Source organism: Oenanthe melanoleuca, chromosome 5, assembly GCF_029582105.1.
Source record: "Oenanthe melanoleuca isolate GR-GAL-2019-014 chromosome 5, OMel1.0, whole genome shotgun sequence".
NCBI classification, from domain to species: Eukaryota; Metazoa; Chordata; class Aves; order Passeriformes; family Muscicapidae; genus Oenanthe; species Oenanthe melanoleuca.
In genome coordinates, this window is record NC_079339.1 from 20,849,944 (window position 1) to 20,872,418 (window position 22,475).

Sequence of the window (22,475 nt, forward strand, 5' to 3'; positions counted from 1 at the left end):
CACGTCCTTCCCCAGTTTAAGATTTTTCTTTGGGGTGTATGTATGAGTTCTATTTCCATAGTACTGAAGTAAAGAGACTGGTGAAATTCTTGTATAAAAGCACTAAAAATATACTGCCATTCTTTGTCATGGATTCATCATTGGACCAAAAAAAATTCAATATACAGCATCCATGGGTATCAAGAAGTAAAAAGTGACACCTGAAAACAAATTGGTATTTGCTTTTATAATGTTTGACACACAAATATCAACACATTCTAAATAAAAGAAAATTTTAACTTAACAAAATATTTCAGATTAATCTAACAATTAGCATATCCATACTAAGATTATCACAATCTTTGCAATAATTTTTTGGGAACTGAATACACTTTCATAACCTGAGAAAAAACTGGTGGAGTAGGGAGAATCAAAGTGATCAGTTATTCTAATGCAAGCAACAGTCTTCTTTCAAGTGTAATCCATTCTATTGACTTTTTCTAAAACTGTCAAGTGCTTTTCCTCTACTTAGTTTATGCCAAGTACCAAGAAACAAGGCAGATTAAAACCTGTTCCTGCCTAAATATCTACTATCCTATTTAACAGTCTTAACAGAGACGTCTAAAACATTTTTTCCATCCCAGGACTGAACTAGTTAAGTAAGTCTCAGAGAACCTTTAAAGGACAACCTGTAGATATACCAGGTGAATTCAGAGACTTGAGCTACTATTGTTTTTGCAGATCAGGTTCTACAAAAAGAAGAGTTCAAGATTCAGTGTTTTCAACAGTTTCAGGAAAACTTAACTGTTTTTCAAAGAGAAAGAAGGCGGGGGGGTAGGAAATCCCAAAGACAAATAAGAATATTTTATCTAAAAAAAATGCCAAGGATACAAGAGCATACAAGAACATGTAATAGTCACAAAGTGAAACAAACCCTGCCACTGGCAAAACAAATACAAAAAAAAAAAACACACAACATGTAAAAAATCCCACTATAATCACTATCTGGCTGAAGGCATACTGCTAACACTGGAAAGAAAATAAATGAGTATTCTCACACTTCATATTCAAGGAAGTGTTAACAGAGATTTATACTACTGACACAGTCCATTTTCAGTCATTTCAACACCTATAATACACACAGCTGAAACTCAGTTACCCTGCACCCTGAAGACTGCAGTCCTTAGCAAACAGCCAGTACACTCCTGTTGTGTGCTAAAGTCATTATAGAGAATAATGGAGCACATTATTTCTTAAATTCTGTTGCCTCAGGCCACTCATATCATAAACCATAGGAGTTGTGTCACCAATGCCTGAAACAGAAATGAAGCCATAATTTATGCGTATTTTAAGACACAGGAGCCCTTCCTTTCACTTTACAATCTTTTAAAGAGCCCTACAGTTCTAAGATACCCCATTACGTTCTGTAGTTCCTTCAGTATTTTATGTACAAGGCCATCTTTTTTTAGGTCATGGCACAACAGTTAAAGAGGAATAGAGAGGCAAATGATACTAGACAAAAATTGTATATGTAATATAAGCAATCATCACCAGAACCACTGGTGTCTAAGATGTGGCCTCAGCTGATCTAAGAGCCACAAGTCCCTTTAGATTAAAGCACAGGTAGGTTGCAGATCTGAAGGTGGCCTCCTTTAGAAAAGGTATCTTCCTACATGCAATGGCCAGCTGTTGGCACTCATTTGGAAGCACAAAAATTGGTATGGAACAGCTTTTTTTTTAGCCCTATCCTCATAAAAAAAAAAAACCCCACTCAATTTTCTCTAGTTCTCCAGTTTCAAGAAAAATTGGCTTAGTCTCATTTATTCTGTTTGAGAAGAGTAGAGAGAGATACAAGATATTTCTTTCACCCCATTTTCTTTTTATAGTTCTCAGGTTCAGAGAGATAACATGAGATTCTCTATTTATGCATCAAGAGCAAATAAAAGTAATTTTTTCACAAGTGCTGTTTGAAAAGACTATTTTTTCTCACTCTCCTCATTAAATAAACATGTTATTCCTACTTGCCCAAATGCAGAAATCGATAAATCCAGATGACACAGTCTTTATTATTTAACTTCTCTTCATTTAGTAATATCTTAAGAACCCTTACAAGCCCAGTGTTCTTGTTATGTCATTCTTCTCTATTTAAAACCTTAATCACAGTTCCCCCACAAGTCTTGCTAGCATACTCCTACAGAGTGGAAACTTTTCCTCTAAGACAAGAGAAAAATTCAGTGTTTATTTCCTTCTAATGTTTTCTTCCTAGCCCTGCCCCCTCCATTCTTTCTTCTCCAAAATAAAGGAAAAGGAGAAAAAACACCCACAAGATACTTTATACATTCTCTGCTGAAACAGCAACATACTTCTAGTAGATTTTCATCCCTTTATTGTTCAAAAACTATTTTCACATGTAATTTTTAATCATTTTGACAATAGTTGAGCACTAAGCAGATCCTTTCAGTAGTCCAATAATAAAGCCAACTGTGTGAATTAAAAGCAGCATTTAACTTAGAACCCATCAGTGTGTTTGAACATTTCAAATAGCTTTACCAAGTTTGTTACCTTGCACTTCACTGTACTGAATTAGCTTTTTAACAACTTCACAAGCTCTTTAAAAGTCACTTTGAACTTAAAGAAAATATACTCAAATAGCAATTTTTCCATCCTTCAAATCTTTGCCAATTCAGATGCCTTTTTCACCCTATGTCCTTCCGTCCATGTTCCTCATTCAGAACATTGCAATGAAATTACAAGAGTTTGGCTTTGTTTTCTTGAGCTTTGTAAGTTCATACTGAAAATGAAAGCCTCCATTTTATTTTTTTTCTATTTTCCAACACTCAGGAGAGAATCATTAGAATAACTATTAATATATCCATGGCAGCTTGTTGATCTAGGGGTATCATTCTCACTGTGGGTACAAGAGATCTCAGGTTCAAATCTTGAATGAGCCCAAGTTTAAGACCCGTCAGCCTGATTTCAGTGCCAGGAAAAGTCACAGACCAGATCATCTGGAGTACAGCACAGCTAGGGAATAAGACCCAGACAGCATGAGATTAGCAAAAGCAGATCCTGCCTGACTGACTTCATCTCCTATGACAAGGTAACCCATTTAACAGATGAGGAAATGGCTGTGGATATTGTCTACCTGCACTTCACTAAAGTCTTTGAAAGTTTCCCACACAATTCCTCTGGAGAAGCTGGCTTCCCAAGGTGTGGTGGTGTGTTCTCCACACTGGATAAAAAATGGCTGGATGGCTGAGCCAGAACATAGTGGTGAATGCCTTAAATTCAGCCAGTGGCCAGTCACAGGTGGTGCTCCCCAGGGCTCAGTACGGGGGCCAGTCCAGCTTAATATCAATGATCTGGACACAGGGATTGAGTGCACCTTCTGTCAGGTTCACAGACAGCCTCAGGCTGGGTGGGAGTGCTGATCTGCTGCAGGCAGGAAGGCTCTGCAGAGGGATCTGGACAGGCTGGATTGTTGGGCTGAGGCCACAGGTATGAGGTTCAATAAGGCCCAGTGTCAAGTCCTGCACTTGGGTCACAACAACCCCATGCAGTGCTGCAGGCTCGGGAAGAGTGACTGGGAAACCACCTAGAAGAAAAGGAGCTGGGGGTGCTGGTCCACAGTCAGCTGAACATGAGCCAGTGTGTGACCAGGTGGCCAAAAAGGCCAGTGGCATCCTGGCCAGCAGGACCAGGGCAGTGATTGTCCTGCCACACCTCAAGAGCTCTGTCCAATTTTGGCCACCTCATGACAAGAAGGACATCAAGGTGCTGGAGCATGTCCAGAGAAGGACAGCAGAGGCGGTGAAGGGTCTGGAGCACAAGTCCTGTGAGAAATGCATGAGAGAGCTAGGAGTGTTTAGCATGGAGAAAAGGAGGTTCAGGGGAAAGCTTAGCACTTCAACTACCTGAAAGGAGTGTATAGCCAGGTAGGGCTTATTTTCTTCTCCCAGGTAACAAGTGACAATATGAGAGCAAATGGCCTTGAGCTGTACCAGGGGAGATTCTGATGGAATATTAGGAAAAAATTATTCACCAAAAGGGTTAGCTAGTACTGGAACAGGCTGGCCAGGGAAGCAGTTGAGTCACCATCCCTGGAAGCATTCATAGAGAACTTACAGCTGAGGCACTTGATGACATCATTAAGCAGTGAACACAGTGGTGCTGTGTTAATGGTTGGACTCCATGATCTTAGAATTCTTTTCAAAACTCAATGATTTTATGACTTCAGTAACATGCCTCATTATATTACATAATTCAGAGACAGGATTCTGCCAGCTGCTTTTTCTTGGTTTATGGAAAACTCAATTGCAAACATTCTCTCATCAACTTCCATATGCAAGTAATCTGCTTCCCCTAATAAGCCTTTATAGAAAACATTGTAAAGAAGTTTAGTCCAAAATATAACACCCAATTCTGCTTTCACTAGTGTATTGATTCTGATAGAAATATTACAATGGGCTTGCTAAAATATTTTCGTAACACAAACCACACCTGTTGATTTGGATAAGGTTCAACTAACACAATGACTTCTTTATATTCCTTCTAAAGGTTTAGAAAAGTTATTGGTGGTCAACAATTGCACCAGTACTCTCTGAGCAATACAGAAACTTTGCTTTTTTTCTTCTATTCTACTACAGGAGATTTTTAAAAAGCACACAACGCACACCTTAAGCACACAAATTCAGTTCCACACAGAAGCCACCTTTTAATTTTTACAAATAAGGCAACAGCAACAAAAAGAAAGATTAAGAGACAAAACAGAACTCTGAAATCTTTACAAAGGTAAGAAAAGAACATAGTCTGAAGTTTTCTATAGCAACTTTAACCAATAACTTCTACAAATTCTTCTGCATACTGAAGGAACAGGCAGCAGCCTGGTAGATCAACAGCTCTGTAACGTCTAGTTAGGACGTATAATGCCATGAACTAATGCTACTTTGAGGTTTGTGTAGCTTTAACTTGATTGAAACTTCTGTGCTCTTCAACTTTCCAATGCAATGAAACAGAATCCTATGGAGTGAGCCAGTATCAAACCTACCTTAAGCTCACTTAGGTCTTGTCAGAAGACAGTCCTGCAAACACATGCTAATACATACATACATTTATAGTACTCAAGTGGGATTAAATTTACCATATACAAAAGTAAATTTCAGTGTCAGAAGGGAAACAGCAGAAGTGAATCTCTTTATATTATTCTTGTGGTGCCTAGAAGCAGGAAAAGAAAATTTCAATATGCACTCTGACCTTCTGCAATTTCAGACAAAATTACATTTGAGAAGTGTTAGATAAACTTTGGTAGGCAATTCTGATTGCTGGAAAAAGGAAAACACAAAGGTACAGCCATCTCAGCAAGAGGCCACTGGTGAGATTTGTGGCACATTGTTCAGGTTCGGGTCCTTATTTTGCCTAATTGAGGCCAGCAGTTTTCATCTGCCAAAATACTTTGCAGGAATCAGAACAGGAAACTGCATCCCAAGCTCCCACACTCTACAGCAATACCCTAATCCCACATGGAGAACAACAGCAAAAAAAAAAAAAAAACATTTCATGGTTTTGCTTTTATTGGAAATTGCTGTGTCTTAGATTTTCTGTTGGTGACCTCTATACAATACCAGCTTTCACTTATCTACACAAAAGCTTAGATTTGACTCTTTGTTAAGGTACCAACATTAATGTCAGGGAGGTAACACACTGCATATGGGGGTGTGTACTGGAACAAGAAAGTTACAGTACATTGTAAATGAAAAAAAAATTGCCTTTAGGCTGACAAGCTATCCTTCAAGAGGAAAAACCAGACAATTTATGCCTGCAGAGGTACTTACTGTAAGGCTCATACTATAGCAGACAAAATTTCTCATAATAATATAGCTGAAGCCCAACAGGAAGGACCTACTAATCCTTTATGTACTCCACCATTGTTTATTCAACTAAAAAAGTGGCATAAAACATTAATGCTATTTTCTTACTCAAAGTTTTTTCACTCAAAAAATTGAGGAGCTCTACTGATCAGATTGAGCATTGAGAGATTGGGAGAACAGATGGAGGAAATGCAGTGAATAATTTTTGCATCAAGCAAACCTTCCCTGTTCAATACAATCTATACAGAAGAACATGCTTCTTTTGAAGCATCCCACTGGGCAGGTAAGAGTGAAGGATTAGAGTCAATTAAACCAATGTGCTTTCTATTGGTGTCCAAAAAGTTATGTCTACTCAATTTCCAGCCATAAAGGCTAAGTGTATTGCTGAATACAAAAGACCCATTTCTATCTCTGAACTGGGTCAGAATAACACAGGTAAACAGCAGCTGGAGGAAACACACCACAATACACCATCTTTGAAAAATCCTCTTGTTTCCATGTGCTGATATCCTTAGAGGCAGAAAGGTTAAATGTGGCCACACATCCTACTCAAAAACAAGGCAAGTCTCTATTGTCAAATTAGGGAATGATGGTTTTGCTCCAGTTCTTTACAAAACTCAAGGTCTGCAAAATGCTATGGGATTCACATTAATCTCAGAAGTCTTGTATTTACATCACCCTTCCTGAGCTGTAAGAAATCACTTCAGTACTGAAGCTTAAGACTAAAGATTGTGCAAGATAACTATTGTTAATACTTCTTTTCCAAAAGGTATCATTATGTCTTTCACCAAAACTTCATTAAGATTTCAGTGGCATCAGTACTACCATTTTACCAGAAGAATAAACATTCAGATTTTTCAGAATGTTTTAAAACAGAAGATTTTTCTTTGGCATGATGTTTCATCAGCTTTCATATCTGTAGCTGTTGGGAAGAAAAGGACTGATAAAATCTTGTCTCCATATTTGCATCTGTTTATTGCTTTTGGAAGTGTTTTGAAAAAGTCAACCATTCACAACTGGCTTGTTTTGCTGAAATTAAATCGGCATTTTCATAAAAGAAAACCCTTTGAGCTGCCTAACTTGCCTTTCAAACTCTCTAAACACCATGGGACTTTTCTACAAGGACACTGCTATGACACAGCCTGTAGGAAACTCTTCAGTAGTTGGAATCCAGATTTGTCTCTATCATAAGATGTGAAGGTGGCTGTGAATTTTAGAAGCAACCAAGTGAGCCATTTTTTCAGTCACACTGCAGTAGGGTCATAGGAAGCAGTGCACTAACAGCACAATCTGTAATAAAGGTAACTCTGGATTTAAAAGCAACTACTGCCTGAACACCCTCTCTCTGCAGACAACCTGCTGAAAGTTGCTCCAAGCATTTAACTCTGGAAACCATATTCTTGAAGTGAGAAGAAACAGATGTGTTGACTTCAGCCCTGGATGACTAGGAAGCAATTTTCTTTCCTGAGGTAAGAAACTTCCTTTGCAATCACTCTGGTCTATTGAGTGTCTGGCCCTCACAGTAGAGCATTCTACAGTGCCCTGTGACTGGATGGAGTTTTTAAAAATAAACAGATATACACACATACATATATGTAAGTCCTAGCAGTTTTGCTGTCTCAAAATAATAACCTAAATACCCCCATAAAACCCCATATACATATTTCTAAAATTTTAAATCAGTTAGATATTTTATTCACTATGCAACAGGAATAGAATATTTTTAACAAAACCTATTCTACATCAATTTTCCATTCACTTGCTGTTTCTGGTTGTGAAAGGATTAAATATCATACTACTATTTGTGTTTCTCAAGGGAAACAGTCTGACATTGTACCCAACCATTGAGAAGCAGCACCAGAGGAAAACAACAAGCAACCAGTCTCATTTCCTAGACATACAAATTTACTATGACAAAGCCAAGGAAACATGTTTGAATGATTCTCAGATTTTTTTTTTCTGCAAGACAAATCTCTCCACACTATTGTTACTCCAGTAAAACATGGAAGGGAAACAGCAATGAAAAAATGTATAACAACAGCTCAGACAAAATATGCCAGACAATGACAAATAACTGATTAATTTAAATTGGACAGCTCTGGTTGTTGGCAGAAACTTGAAAACGTTTTTGTTTTTAAATACAGAACCAGTGGCAGTGGTCTGAACACTAGTTTTAACTAACACAAACTTCTAGGCTGTGTCAGTCAGTGTTTGGGTTTGTTACACTGCCTACTTCCCTTGACCTCCAGTGTTCTTATTCAATGTGTAAAAGAGGATCAAACAGAGCATTGCCAAAAGGGAAATTATGGTTGCCTGAGCTCTTAACCTATTGTAAGTGCCTCTCTTTCAAAGACAAGCTATGAATACATATACAGCACTTCTGTAGCATTGATAAAAGATTCCTGCTGCATCATGAAGAAAAATGATTCTCAGTCAAGAGGGAAATTGCCAGAGGTGTCAGAAGACATGTTGCAGTGACGAAAACAATGACACAGACATTAATTTCAATAATATGACAGTGAAACAGTGCAAACCCGAGCTGCCTAATTCTTTAAAATCTTCTTTTTTTTCACAACAAGATTTGGTCATTTAAGTTCTTCAAAAGCGGTATCTCTCTCTTTCCCTAAGCTCCTCCACCCCTTTTACCCCCCCACCAAAAAGCACATAGACATTTCATTTCAGCAAGGAGAATTTCATTAATTATACTAAATGGAGTCATGATCTGGAAAGGTCACACGAGCCTTTAAGCATGCCCTCTCTCCCAGCTAAGTACTTCTCAGCTACAATTGATTACCTTGTCTTTTAGGTTTGCATCATTCCTTCAAGAGCAGCATGTGTGGCATCAACAGCATTATTGATATGGTGATGAGCCACAGCCCAACCTGATACTGCCTCCATCACATGTTCAAGGTGCTAAACTCTATTAGAGCTTAAAGCCTTTAGAGTGACACCCTGGAAAGGAAGACAGTACAGGGGAGACCTAGCACAATAATGGGTATTCCCATGACTCAGTGGTGCAGCATAACATGAAGAGTACCCCTTAATAAGGGTTAATTGCACTCTCACCAAGCTTCTCTTATTATGTGCTTTAAATCCTTGTTGATGTATGCCACATTACATCAATTAAAAAGAAAATCAAAAAAACCTCAACAAAAACTAAGTTATTAAAATGTAATACTCAAGAGAGTTTCTTGGAAATGTCCTTGGCTCATCTGCTTTAAAATAAAGGATTCCCACATGAAAGATATTCACACAGTGATCTGTGAAGAAAGCCACACGCATTCTTTAGCATACATGCTCACCCCTTATTCAAGAACAGTGAAACCTTTCAAAGAGCTGTAGCCATCCCAACACATTCTATGAGTTTTATCAGGTCCCAAACTACTAGAGACTGGTTCTTGTATAGGCTACTTGTATGTTATTACCTGTGACAACAGTTCCCTACCTGGTACCACACAAAAACCTCCCTGCTGTGTACCAAACAGTAGCTCATTTGCCCATGACTATTCCTCATATCAAACATGTAGTGAACAACTAACTTTGGGGAGAAATAAAAGGGCATGTGGGTGTCTGTATACAGGAGACAGCCAAAGGTTCAGCCCTGCCTTGCTGCCAGGTTAGCAGGGGACACAGACAGATGGTCACCTTGTGCTGAGGCAGCTTAGAAAATGCTTTTACAAATATGAATATAAATGGGTCTTGTCACTTGTAAAGTCTGAAATATTCCACTGGCACCAGTTCAACTGCCTCTTAGTTAAGAGATTTTTGTACAATAAATAAATTTGCAAAAGTGCTAGGTCAAAAAAAAAACAAACCCAGTCAGCTTCTTCTGCCCCCATTTCTTTCATCATTACAATGCACTCTTGGAACTTTCAACTTCAGGGAAATGCAAATTCTTCAACAATGAATTATGCAAGAGGAACGAAATACATGTGGGTATAGATACGACAGAAAAATCTTTTTCAGCACATACGAGGTGACAAGGTACAGAGACAGTGCTCTTCACTCTTCTGCAACTGAAGAGAGAATAGTTAAGTTATACCTGTAGTGAGGTTTTATATACAGCCTTAAGCAACTCCACTTACAGCTTCAACACTGCAGAAAGTGACACGTGACTTCTGAGCCCTTGGTTACAGGATGACAGAAAGCAACCTGGATACAGGGATACAAATCCCACTTAAGGTTACATTTGTCCTTTGCTGCAGACCCTACCAATCTGCTATGTCCTACTTCACACTTGGTGAAACACGAACATTTGTACCCTGCCTGTTCAATGCACGACATAAATCAAGTCACTAATCGTCACTGTTTTCACCAAGCCACTTGCCACTGGCACACACCAGATTGCAAAACTGTTCTTTGCTCTGCATACTGTAAAGTCACAAGCAAGGGGTGAGAGGTGGTGGGTATTGAAATAGCAGAATATATGTCAGACAAAAATAATAAACATCTACAGAACTGCAAAATATTCCAATAAAGCATCAGCATAAAATGTGAAACAGGTAAGAGACAAGCTACCTCAGCTGAAAGGTGGAAAACCAGAGGAGATGCAGTACCTGGCAACATCTGATAGTACTGCTGGTATTAGAGATTTACATCTTCATCGATATCATGAGTATTCCAGCACACACACAATATTTCACAAGCATTTTTCATGGAAGGTACATAGGTTGATAGTAACAAGACTTTTTTACCCTGGGTCACACATTAAAATGATAAAAATTAGCATAGAAAGAGTGCTTACAGGTTCTGCTAGAGTATAGAGGAAAACTTTGCTTTACAGTATCAAGAACTTGGCCTAAAGGTAAAAGGAAAACAAGTAAGCCACGCAAAGCAACTTATTTTCTCCTACTGTTCTTCCGCTGCAGCAGCTCCCTCAGAATGAAGACACTGCAATACCGTTATACAAGAAAATTGGAAGGACAGAGAAGCCCTGCTGAGAACTTACTGCAAGTGTGACACAAAACAGCAGCCACACGGCTAAGAAGGTAAACGCAGCATGCCGAAAGGAGAGGTCAGCAAGTGGCACCGAGCAAAGCCGCCGGTTAGCGCTCACCGCGGTCCCAATCTTTGCCGAGGATAAAGAGGGGAAAAGGAGCTGTTTGATTCCGTGCCGATACCACTAGGGACTCCAGCGCTCCTTCGCTGCTGCCGGCAGCATCCTGGAAGCCCTGGAAGAAGCTGGAGCGAGTGCCGCAGCGCCCGGGAGCGTGGCCGCGGGGCAGCCGGCTGGGCGGGAGCGGCGGGCGGCATCCCAGGGGCGGCCGGCACCGCTCTGCTGCTGCCGGCGAGCGGCGGGGCACGAGGGTTAGAGCAGGGAACGAGCGCGCCCAGGGCCGCTACGGAACCGGCTCTGATCTCCTGCAGCCTCTCCGTGCCTTTTCCTTCAAAGAGCACCTTCGCAGGGACCTGATTGCTACATCACGTCAGGTGATGCAGCTTTAATCTAGCTCTTAGAAAGGTGTGCAAACAACTATAAATAGAGAACCTGACTCCTAAAATAGATTAATTTTTTTTTGCCCACATCATGTTTAAGATACTAAGGACCTTTCACACATACCATTTCTTCTCTGAGTCTGAACTATCTTTGCCACCCAGTTCACACATGAAAGCACAGAATCTTGCAGGTAGAAATCAGCTCTCTCCTACATCTGAACAGCAAATGGCACAATGGAAACACATTCTGGAGAGCTTAAGAACCTATGTAATAAAATAGCAAGTAAAAATATCAATTAACATGAGTTGCCTGTTTCACATATCACAACAACCACAAAATAAAAATAAAGATTCAGGACAGGGGGAAGAAATAATTTAAATTATGTTTTCAAAAATCCAAACAAAAAAGTCTAGGGAAAAGACTTCCAATAACTAGGATTCACACCAGGAAAAACCCCACAGCTGGATAAGAAATAAAATTAAAAATTTTAATAGTGACATGAAAAGTAGATATGACAAAATGTTTTGCCCTATAACTGTGTACACCAATGTCTCCAACCACTTTAAAACCACGACACATTTCCAGACAGATAAAGATTAGGGAATGTTACATTAACAGAACCAGCTTTATACAAAGTTGTTTTGTGTTTCCATTTTTTCCTGTTGCTGGATGATGACTTTGTGACAAAAACCTACTCACAAATCAGTAACACACCAAAATTTCCATTTCTAGCCCCAAACTAAGACCACTGGACTGCATTTCTCCCCACAGCCAAAGTTTTGACACTGACTTGGTTCATCTTAGAGGCAATTACACCAACTCGGTGCTCTAAAAAGGAAAGCTGATCAACATTATGCAGACTTCATAAATATTAGCAAGCAAGCACTGCAGGGAGCTAAACACATGGGAGATAAAACTGGACAGCCCACTTGAATAAATAAACAAGGAGACTGCTTAGCTCCATGTGCCTGAGCAAGGTTTTTTTTCCACAACTGGCATGATCTCCACTGTGTCCCATCTCCTTTTGGTCACTCAGTACTCTGAGACTGACTCTAGCCATGGGAGACCAGTTCTTTACTATGTCCTTCCACCCCAATCCTTCCTAGGTCAATAGCTCTGTCATGGTTCTTTGTCTGTGAAGCAAAGGGAGGACTTGCCTCTAGCTGAAAGCAAAGCAAAGTAGCAAAAGCAGCGTGAGAAGGTATCAGCTGAATTTGAAATGCTAAGTATAAAAAGACAGCTGAGAGCATGCTTATGCACAGTGTTCTTTGATTCACTTCCCCCTCTCAAGCAACTTCTTTAGCTGTTTTCCTCTGATAATGACAGTGCCATCTGCTCATACCATTTATCTGGTATCCCTACCTTTTGGGTATGGAAACATCCCTACTCACATAAAGCATTATCAAATCAATTATGTTCTGTTTATGAAAACATACTCAGTTGCTGGAGGGAAGATCACATAGTTATAAGCAAAGTGACTCCAGATAGCAAGTCACAAGATACTAGGAAGAGACAAAAAATCCTACACGCTTCTTCACGTGACTGTCCTTAGCAGCTGTCTCTTTGCTCAATCAGTTTCCAGAAGAAATGCCTGCAATCTCCCCAGAACCAGTCCCAAGTAAATACAAACCCCCAGGTTTCCCAGCAAAAGTCTTATAGAACACACAAAGTGCACTGGGCCTGGGAATGTTAATCTCTGGCAGAATTTGCCATGCTCTAGTTAAAGAACTAATGTGTGAAGTCATCCAGCACATGCTGATGGAAATAAAGAAAAGTATGTTGGTGTACAGATGAGGGTCCTGACTGCATTAACAGTCATATTTATATTATTAAAACTCTAGTGTTTATATTATTAAAACTCTCAGTGACAGCTCACTAGCTTCATGTAAGGGACAAATGTGCCTGGGGAGTCTGTATAGTCTTCATCATTGGAGGTCTTTAAAAAGAAATTAGACATCTGCCAAAAACTATACAAGTACAGCTGATTATTCTGTGGACAGAGACCACTGATATCCTTTCAGACTCACACCTAAAGAAGCTTATCCTTTAATCTATCCTAATTTGTAGCCTCCCAGTGGGTTTGTCTCTCCCTTCATAAACTCCATTTCACCAGAAATCATTCCCAAAATGAATATAACACCTAATAATGTGAGACATCACAGAAAAGTTAAGTAGACAGAAATCCTAAAAAGCACACCCAGAAGCTTTGTGTATTCAAGGATTATGAATCACCCTAACAATGTTAATCAGGGTCGGTTCAGATAATTTCATCAAAAGAGAAGCTGTAAAGTGGGGACTAAAGCTCACAGGAAGTTAGCAATCCTACAGAAAGGTGAATGATCTTGTCTATAATTATTTATCAGCACCTCAGGACTTGAAAGAAAAACACCTGACCAGCTAAAAAGTCATCCCAGAGTGATAGGGGCTACAATTTCCAGCAATGTCAGTGAGCAGCCAGGGTCTCATGATCATCAGCAATGTTTTGTCCAGAGCTGCAGATATATATAAGTGAGGAGTGAGAAGGTGTAAAGCTAAAATATGATAGCTGTCTAAGTAACACCAGAGTGAACAAAGGCCTACATTTTTAAAAGCTCAATTCTGATTTATGTGTCTAAATAAGTGCCAGATTATGAAGAGTCAACTACTACACATGCAAGCCTTCTGAAACAAATGTGGCTATTATTGCCACAATAAGAATTAGTAACCGTGAAGAACTTTTCAAAATTAATTCTGCTCGCTTATGCAAAAGGAGCACACAAGATCTAAGAAAATCCATTTTTGAAATCTCTTGATAACTGCTCACAAGTCTAAAAGGCTCATGTTACACGGTTTCAAGCCCAGTACAGCTGGTCTGAGCATATCTCAGTTAAATAGGAATAATAATCAGCTAAACATTATTCCATAATTTTTTGCAATGATTTATATAAATGCCCAAATAGCAAATTACACATTTTATGATGCTTTGAAATTAATGTATTGAAATTTACTTGATATCACCTTCCTCCAAACCATAAGAGAAATTTATGTAGATATTTCTTTCTACCTCAAACCAGAAGGATGACCAATACAAAGATACTTCCAACAAACACAATGTTCTCTCAAAAACTTTGGGAAAAGAGCTTGGCATTTCCAGTACCTATTTAGCTACATTATGAATTCTGGTTTTCTATGTCATACACATGAAATAATACATAGAAAAGATATTGTCTCATTCTGTCAGGTACATTCAACAGAGTTAGCTAGCAAAACACGTGCTTTCTTTTCCTAGCATATGGCCCAATTACCATTTAGGCTACTGTGCAGCAATCTTTTTATCAATTAGCACAAATAGTCACTAGAGCCTAGGCTCAAGTACTTATCTGATTACATATCTGCCCAGAGCTGTCTGCATAATAAAGTACGATATACTCGATGTAAGACAGGAATCTCTTGCTTATTACACATCCCATGCTTGGCTAGCTAAGAAACATGACCGCGACAGCCCGGCTGCCTCCCCGCTCCGCGCTCCCCTTCCCGGGCAGCAGCGCAGCAAAAGCAGCCGGAGCCTGCTCCACAAGCCCTGCTGCCGCCTGTCCCCAAGGCTTGTGCTGCACCACGGTGCACTGAATTTGGAAGAGGTGATTCTTTAAAGAGCTACGCCTTAAGCAGCTCCAGGTCACCAAGAAAACAAACCTATTTTAAACTACTTTCATCAATAGTGATAAAACTCAGTAAGAAGTTCAGAAAAAAAGAAAAAAAACCAAAAAACAAAAACAAATACGAGAAGAGATGAAAAGATTTAAAGCAGAGAGAGAGCTCACTTAAATGGTCTTTAAATGCTGGGCTCCAGTCTTTCTAAAGACTTGCAGAGGAAGCTTCTGTGGGAGAGGAGGCAAATGTCCGTGGTTAGTGAAACACTCAAATATTTGAGACAAGGCACACTGGTTCCAACGCCAGCTCAAACTTAATCTTTCCATAGGCTAAAACAAAAAGTAATCTAAAAAGTCTCTGATAGTTGCTCACTACACCACAAGTACAAGAAGTTTTAATGTTTTGGACAGAAAATCAGTTTGTGGTATAGCAGAAGTGATTATGACAGAAGCACTTGAAACTTCTGAAATAATAGATGAGTGTATATGTTCATATTCACACTATTTCTAGCTGTATACATGAGAACAGGAATGGATTTCTAAATAAATACTGTGTTACTCTCTGAACAAAGTCTGAAAATGTGTCATGCAGTGTTAAGAGAACAATGAAGACAGCAGAGACAAGAGGGATATCTGTATTTATGAAGATTTGAAGTCAAAAGGCAAAGTCAGTTCAAGCTATTTCATAAAAGAAACTAGCACAAAGTATTTTGATACAGACACAACCTCATTCTGACAGTGATAGAGCCCTAAGACTGAAGTGTTACTAATTGTATTATTTAAATCATAGTTGTATTTACGCAGAGAATGGCAGGGACCATCTTGAAGCACTCAGTGCTTTTTCTTACTCAGATTTTGAGTTTTAAATTATTTTTAAAGCTTTCTAAGACTATACATACATAGTAATGAATGTAAACATATTGTTTAAATTTTGTCTGTCATATCCAAGAACTGAAAATTTAAACCCCACAGCTTCATCATTCTCCTATGAATTTGCAGGTTCTTAATCCATTAATTTCCAAAATCAGAACTCAAAGTCACCATCTTTATGAACCGTTTTAAACAAAACTTCTGTACCACAACAGATGTGAAAGGGTAAAATATCACAGTGTTGTTCTGTGTTTCAGCTGTAAATAAGATCCTAAATTTCAATATATTTGCTCTGTACAGGAATACATACTAAGATGGACGAGGGTGAAAACCTGTTTTTTAATAATAATTTTCTATTTTTGGCTCCTCAAATCAGATTTAATAGAAAATAACACCCCAAACATTAAATGGTATTGGACAATTCAACAGAAATATGCTGTATTAATGTTTTATTATATTCCATAAATTTAAGAGTAATCACCACAGTCATACCACTTTTTGATGAAAGTCTATAATTTTCATATTCATTAAACACCATATAGATGATCTTCAGGGGGCAGAAGATTCCTCTAAATTTGTGACTATAAGGTTCAAGGCACCATAATCTTAACTTCATTGAAACTCTTGCTACAGGTGTTATTTTAACAGACCCTGCAATCAGAGCCTTTGCTGGGAGCAGCTGGCTGGACTGCTGTAGGATCTCTAAGCCCTGGAGCTGCTGCATGGTCCTACTGCCCTGAGTTCTACCAGTCAATGTCCTCAGAGCTGTATCTGTTCCCAAGTTTCCCTATGCAGCTGCAAAGCAATTAAATCAGCTCAACATCTGTATGTGTTTTTTAATATTCATCTCTATTCAAACTGATCTCACAGTCCTATTTTGTTGTTTCTGCCCTTGGGGGAATCAGAATCAAGCCTGCAATTCCAGAGCAGGATTTGTAACATGATGTATTAGCATAAGCTGCTGTACAGACTGTGGCTGGATTGCACACTATGAACAGGGGCTATGCAAAACAATGGAAAGCGAGACACAGCCTCCAATACAGCAAGTCTGAACTGCGTGGTTGATTTAGTGACTCAACTCTTGCTTAATCCTTCTCAAATCATTCTTGAGCTGGTGTGGAAGGGAATGAGTCAGAAGTTGCTTGCATATTTCATCTCCATCCTTACCAGCAAAGGGCATGCAAGCAAGAACAGAACAGGAATTAATTGATACGACAACATATTTACAAAGCCAAAACTAACCTTGCTAATAACACAAAAGCTGCCCACTATCCTGACATGGTGACCCACTTTTATTGCCCTCATCCAATGTGAATAGCAGTTGCATCAGTTCTAGCTAGGGCTTGTTGCAGGTAGTTCAGATTCAGGCATCTCCAACATGATCCATGTCTCCATCTGTGCTGCACTACTGCAGTGCAGTTTTAAACCTACTTAGCCAATGAAGGTAGTGCAAAAGGCAGCAGCAAGGCAACACTGATCCTCACTCCTGCTTGGGCATGAACAGCTCAACAGAATAATTTTGGCACTAAAGGCCACAGGTAGCAAAACCAAATAGCTGAACCACGGTCTCAACCCTTACAAAAATGCATTGCTTGGGCATCTCATTTTGTACCAGTTCTGCCAATTTAAATAGTATGATCTCTAAAGGGAAGTATTGCTTTCTCTCACAAAATGACTGCATTTTATCAGCTATTCAACAACAAATTAAAAAAAACGCTACTATTTGCTGAATGCCTGCAAGTAGAAATTGAAAGCCCAAGCAACTAAATGTATTTCCTCATTTGATGAAACTTGGGGCATGAAATATACAATGAAATGCCATTAAAGATACTCGCTACTGTAATACAGAGAAAACAAGTTAATCAGAAATAGCACGAGTGTCAGAAAGACACAAGGTGGTGGCAGGGATGCTTCTCACTTTTGTCCTGCAGGGTAGTAACCATGCACTGGGGAGCAATTAACCAGCATAATGTAATCATTTAACAGTTTTAGTAATCTATACACTACATAAATCTATACACTCTTTACCCTACAGGAAAACTGGTCACAGAGAAAGCAAAAGTAAGACAGATCACAAAGTAGCTGCATACACCCATTGTAGATCAAATAAGATGATTTTTTCTGACCACATGAACCTGAACTTTGTTTATGTCAGTAGGCACAGAAAAAGAGCCTGCTCCTTCCAAAAAGGCCAGAGCACTATCTTAGATTTAAGGGCAGTGCACATTCCAGTATTATTGGGCATATCATGTTTAATGGATAGGGCAATGAGACAATTGAGGTGTATTGTTTTCTTTTGTCTACTAAAACAACAGAATCCAACAGACTTCCAATCTGGGACAAAAGCAAGGACAAAACACATTAGTTTCCTCTCAAATCACCTATACATCAACTCCTTCTCAATAATAACATCAAATCATAAAAATAGAATTGAGACTCTAGAGAACTGAAAAAAACCATCAGCTCAAGCAGTAGACTTTAAGATGTGATGTTAAAAGAAAACTAAACCATCATAGAATTACACTAGTAGTCTAAACTAGTAACTCTAAACATTTAGTGTAGGAACATATTCATGATTTGTTTCAGAAAAGGAAACAATTAAAGCATCTTTTGCTCTGTAATATTAAAAATTCAAACAGTAGTACACTAAAAAAAGGCAATTTCCAGTCCCATTACTAACAGTGGTAAAAAGCCCATGTAACCTTAAATTCTTAATGTTTTCTAGTGTGTGTTATCCTACTAAAATCAAATGGAACATCAGGGCCTTTTGTAGAAGACAGGCTTTTCTTGCTCCAGTGACCTTTTCTCCACTGCTTCTTGTGGTGCTCACCACTAAGCTTAAATAATTAAATACTTCTCAGCCTGACTTCAGAAATGCACCTACATTTAAAAAGTACTATTTAGACAATAATTTGTAGAACAACTGGAGGTCAAATGTCTATTCTCAAACTGATGTCTTTATCAGAAGTACCTATTCATTTCCATTGCCCAAGGTCCTGGACAAGATCATGCAATGTATCTAGTATACGAATTAGTTAAATAATATGGAAAGACAGACAACCATCAGCAATGTTCAGAAGTAAAAGAATTTAAGTGCTAAAAGCTCAGGCATAACTCTTGTTTTAAAAAAAAAAAAAAAAAAGCGCTCTCATATGTTCGACATGAAACTAGGACAAAATAACCTTAGGAAATAAATACTCATGTTACATTTAGAAATGAATGTTATTTTTCTAAATATTCATAGATTTAGAATGCACATTTTGGCAAGCCATGTATTTCTCCTCCTTCAATAATAACAAAATTCACTTCTACCAGCAAAGTAAACATTTATGAATATCAGAGCAGTAACTTTATCCATCTCTCCTTCCTCTGTATCCTCAAGGCCATGACTTTATAGGGTGCCTTTTGTTCTCCTACATTCTGCTACAGTTTCCCTTCCCATATCGAAAAGCATAAAGAAAATGGTGGTTTTGGGGAAGCTCGTTTCCTGCTGATACCAACATAAACACTTCAAGTTGGCTCATTGCTAGACAGAGACAAAGAAACATGTTGATGTCAGAGAGATAAGAGATAAGGAAGCTATTCTTCTCCACTGGTAGAACTCAGAATCTTCCATTACATTCCAGATGGAAAAATCATTGAAATGTTCATGATTCAAAGCAAAGCTTTGATTTCAAATGGGAAAATACATAACATAAAAATAAGTTTTTTGACAGGTATGTCACTAAGTCTCTCCTCTCTTTCTACATTCTATAAAGATATCTAGTAGAAAATATAAATCATATAATATCATAAAAAATATAATGTTCAATGAGACAGGTGTGGAACTTTTCATCTAAATGAAAAGAAAGATTGTGCATCTCCACCTACTTCAGAAAGAGAATATAATAAGAAGAATTAAGGCAGATTAAGAGACTCTTTTAGGCAGCTTAGGACCCTTAAGAACACACTCCCAAGCCAAGTATTTATAATACAAGAAGTCTCCTAGTTACCTCTCTCAACTGTCGCTGTTGTCAGTATTGCATAAAGCTGCTTAAACTATAAAGCTGATTGTCAAGGGAATCCCAGTCTGAAGGGATCTTTTGTGGTCTGAAAGGGTTGTGACTTCTGTAAAAGGAGGACAGTGAGTTACTGCAGCAAGCCTTGAATATCAATGACAAAAAGAGGAAAAGGAAAGCTCACAAGTCAGGCTATATTTTCTCTCCCTTACCACTCATCTAAATCACATGGTAGTTGCAGGGCAGGACAGAGCCAAGGAGGACCAGGACAATCCTTGCTCCCCAAGGCCACTTTGCTCTCCAGTAGAAAACATGGACACTCTCCTACAGGTCACAGGAAAATAAGAAGTGCCTCTGAGCAACACCTCTGTACACAGCCCACTCCACTGCAAGCTCCCCCTGCAAATTTCAGGGGCAAAAAACCACGTGGAACAGGTGTGATATGAGACAAGAAGAGGAGGATGAAAAATGATTACTTCCTGATGACACAGGTTGCATGAATCAAGCTATACATTAACTCAGACACATTCCTCTGCATATTCTAGAGCTGATAATATAAAGCTATTCATAATTTTTTAGTTGCTGAAGAGAGTCAAAGCTTACACACTTCTGGCTTATATTTTTCACGGAAGACATGGCTGATTACATAAAAACTGACTTTGTCAAATATTCTGAGGTCTAGTTCATGATCCCCAGAAATCACATTTTCTTTTCCAGTAATGAAAATACCTATGCATTCAGTTCTATTACACAGTACAAATTTTCAATGTATTGGTCACTTGATTTGAACCTGTTTCTGGATACTTAGGCTCTTGCATGCCGACATAGTAAATCACCTCTTCTGCATGCCTCAGTTTGCTTTAGGCTTTCTGAATTCTACTGATCCTAACATGAACTATTTTTAGTTAATGAGAGGAATGATTGCATATCTGAACAGATAAAGAACACGACCTTAATATTTACATCCCAATTGTAATACAGTAACTGAAGAGTTTTGGTGGGGCAGCACTTTCACGAAGTCCTGTTCTGAGTTTTATTTTTACTTAATATATATTCCTTTATTTAAGGAACTGTAGCTCAAATTACTTAGACAAGTCCAAGCCTTAAGTTTTCAAAGCTTTTTTCAAGAGAGCTCCATATCCATTATGGAGTTTCAATAATACCACTAAGCCTTATTCAAAGTAAAAATGAAGACTTGAGACCTAACTTATTTCTGAAGCATATACTTGAAATGCTTAAAAGAACACTTTACAACCCATTTTCTCCCAGCCAAAGTGACAAAATACACTTTGCATGCAAAATGAAAACTTTCTTCTACCTGCAGTCTGAACAACACAATCCCTATTTCTATTCTTGCAAAAACAGGAAACTACTTTTGCCTTTGAGGTAATCTCTGAGTTGACCTTATTCCACCCTTTTCTCTCCAGTTTTCCTGGAACTTTCTGCTTTCCAGAAGGCAGCTACTCTTGCAGGTTTTAAGTAGGTAGAACATTTAGTTTCAAGGTGCATTATTTTCTTCCCGAGATAACAAAGGGTAGAGTGAAGATTTATAGGTTTACATGAAATGCACTGTTGTCATAAGTGTCTCCAAAGAAAATGAAAAATAGGTTGAAATGAATGCAATCCCAACATGAGAGTCTCTGCAGAAAGGACTAACCCTCAGAAAACTCACCTTTGCTTTGTCCCTTCAACTATAAAAAATAACTATTAATGATGCTTTTAAGAATGCTTAACTGATGAACAGTAAATGGTGAAAGGGAAATCACACAGACAAATGTGCCATCCCTATATTTACATAATCATACCAAAATGATGTCTATAATGTGTTTAACAAGCTAGTGATGCACCACAACATATAGAAGCATTGCTTTTCTTTTTCATTTGCCAATTTATTCCTGGGACACCAGAAAAGACAGTGAAGTTTATACACTGGTAGACAAATTTCAAAAAGCAAGCAAAGCTTCTATGAAAAATATGCCCACTGCTTGATAACCCCATGCTGTATTTTCTCCTACAAGGGAGAGGGCCTCTCTTGCTCTCATAGGAAGTCAAATTAAATTAAGCAAACATTTCAAAAAAAGTTACTGCCCTCCCACCCCACTTGTCATTTTTTCTTCATATAAATCAGCTGTTTCAGAGAAACTAAACAGAGACTGATACAAGTTTGTTCTTAGTCTTGTAAGCAGGACTAACAAGACTGGAACTTATTCTGTAGCTACTAGTACATGCTGGACTTCACGGGTCCTTGACATAAATTTAACCTACCAAAACAACATCATCTAAAATTACCAAAGAGACTGGAATGGGCCTCATGCAATAATCTGCTGTCCACAAGTTGCAAGCGCAATGATATGTAAAAAATGCAAGAAAAGATGCCTTTCACATCTGCAGTTATGAGCTTCATTTAAGAAACATTTGAGAAACATTTGAGCATGTTTCTGTTTTACAATTTTCTGACCACCTCTGCAAGGCACAGAATACAAAGTATACTTACCACTGATGGCCAGTTAAGTAAAAAAAATTGGCAAATTACAAAACAATTGTCTGTGCAAAAAGTTTCTTTGATACACTCTGGGAAGAGACCTAGATTTCTTGCTACAGTTCTGCCTCTGCAGTATCTGTTCTGAGAAAGAGTCTCCAGTTTCTGAAGAAATTTCTGCCCACCACCCTCCCCCAGGATCAATAGGATTCTACC

The 22,475-nt window shown here is 38.6% G+C and overlaps 1 protein-coding gene across 4 annotated transcripts in view; it reads right to left on the reverse strand.

Moving 5' to 3' along the window:
- LRRC4C (leucine rich repeat containing 4C) overlaps positions 1–22,475 on the reverse strand; it is a 478,632-nt gene that overhangs the window by 451,333 nt on the left and 4,824 nt on the right. The window contains exon 1 of one of the 4 annotated variants that reach the window (XM_056493622.1): positions 10,795–11,230. The exons of the other annotated variants lie outside the window; for them this stretch is intronic. The gene's annotated coding sequence lies outside the window, so the exon portion shown is untranslated. Of the gene's footprint in view, positions 1–10,794; positions 11,231–22,475 lie in introns of those variants that run through there. 4 annotated transcript variants of the gene reach the window in all.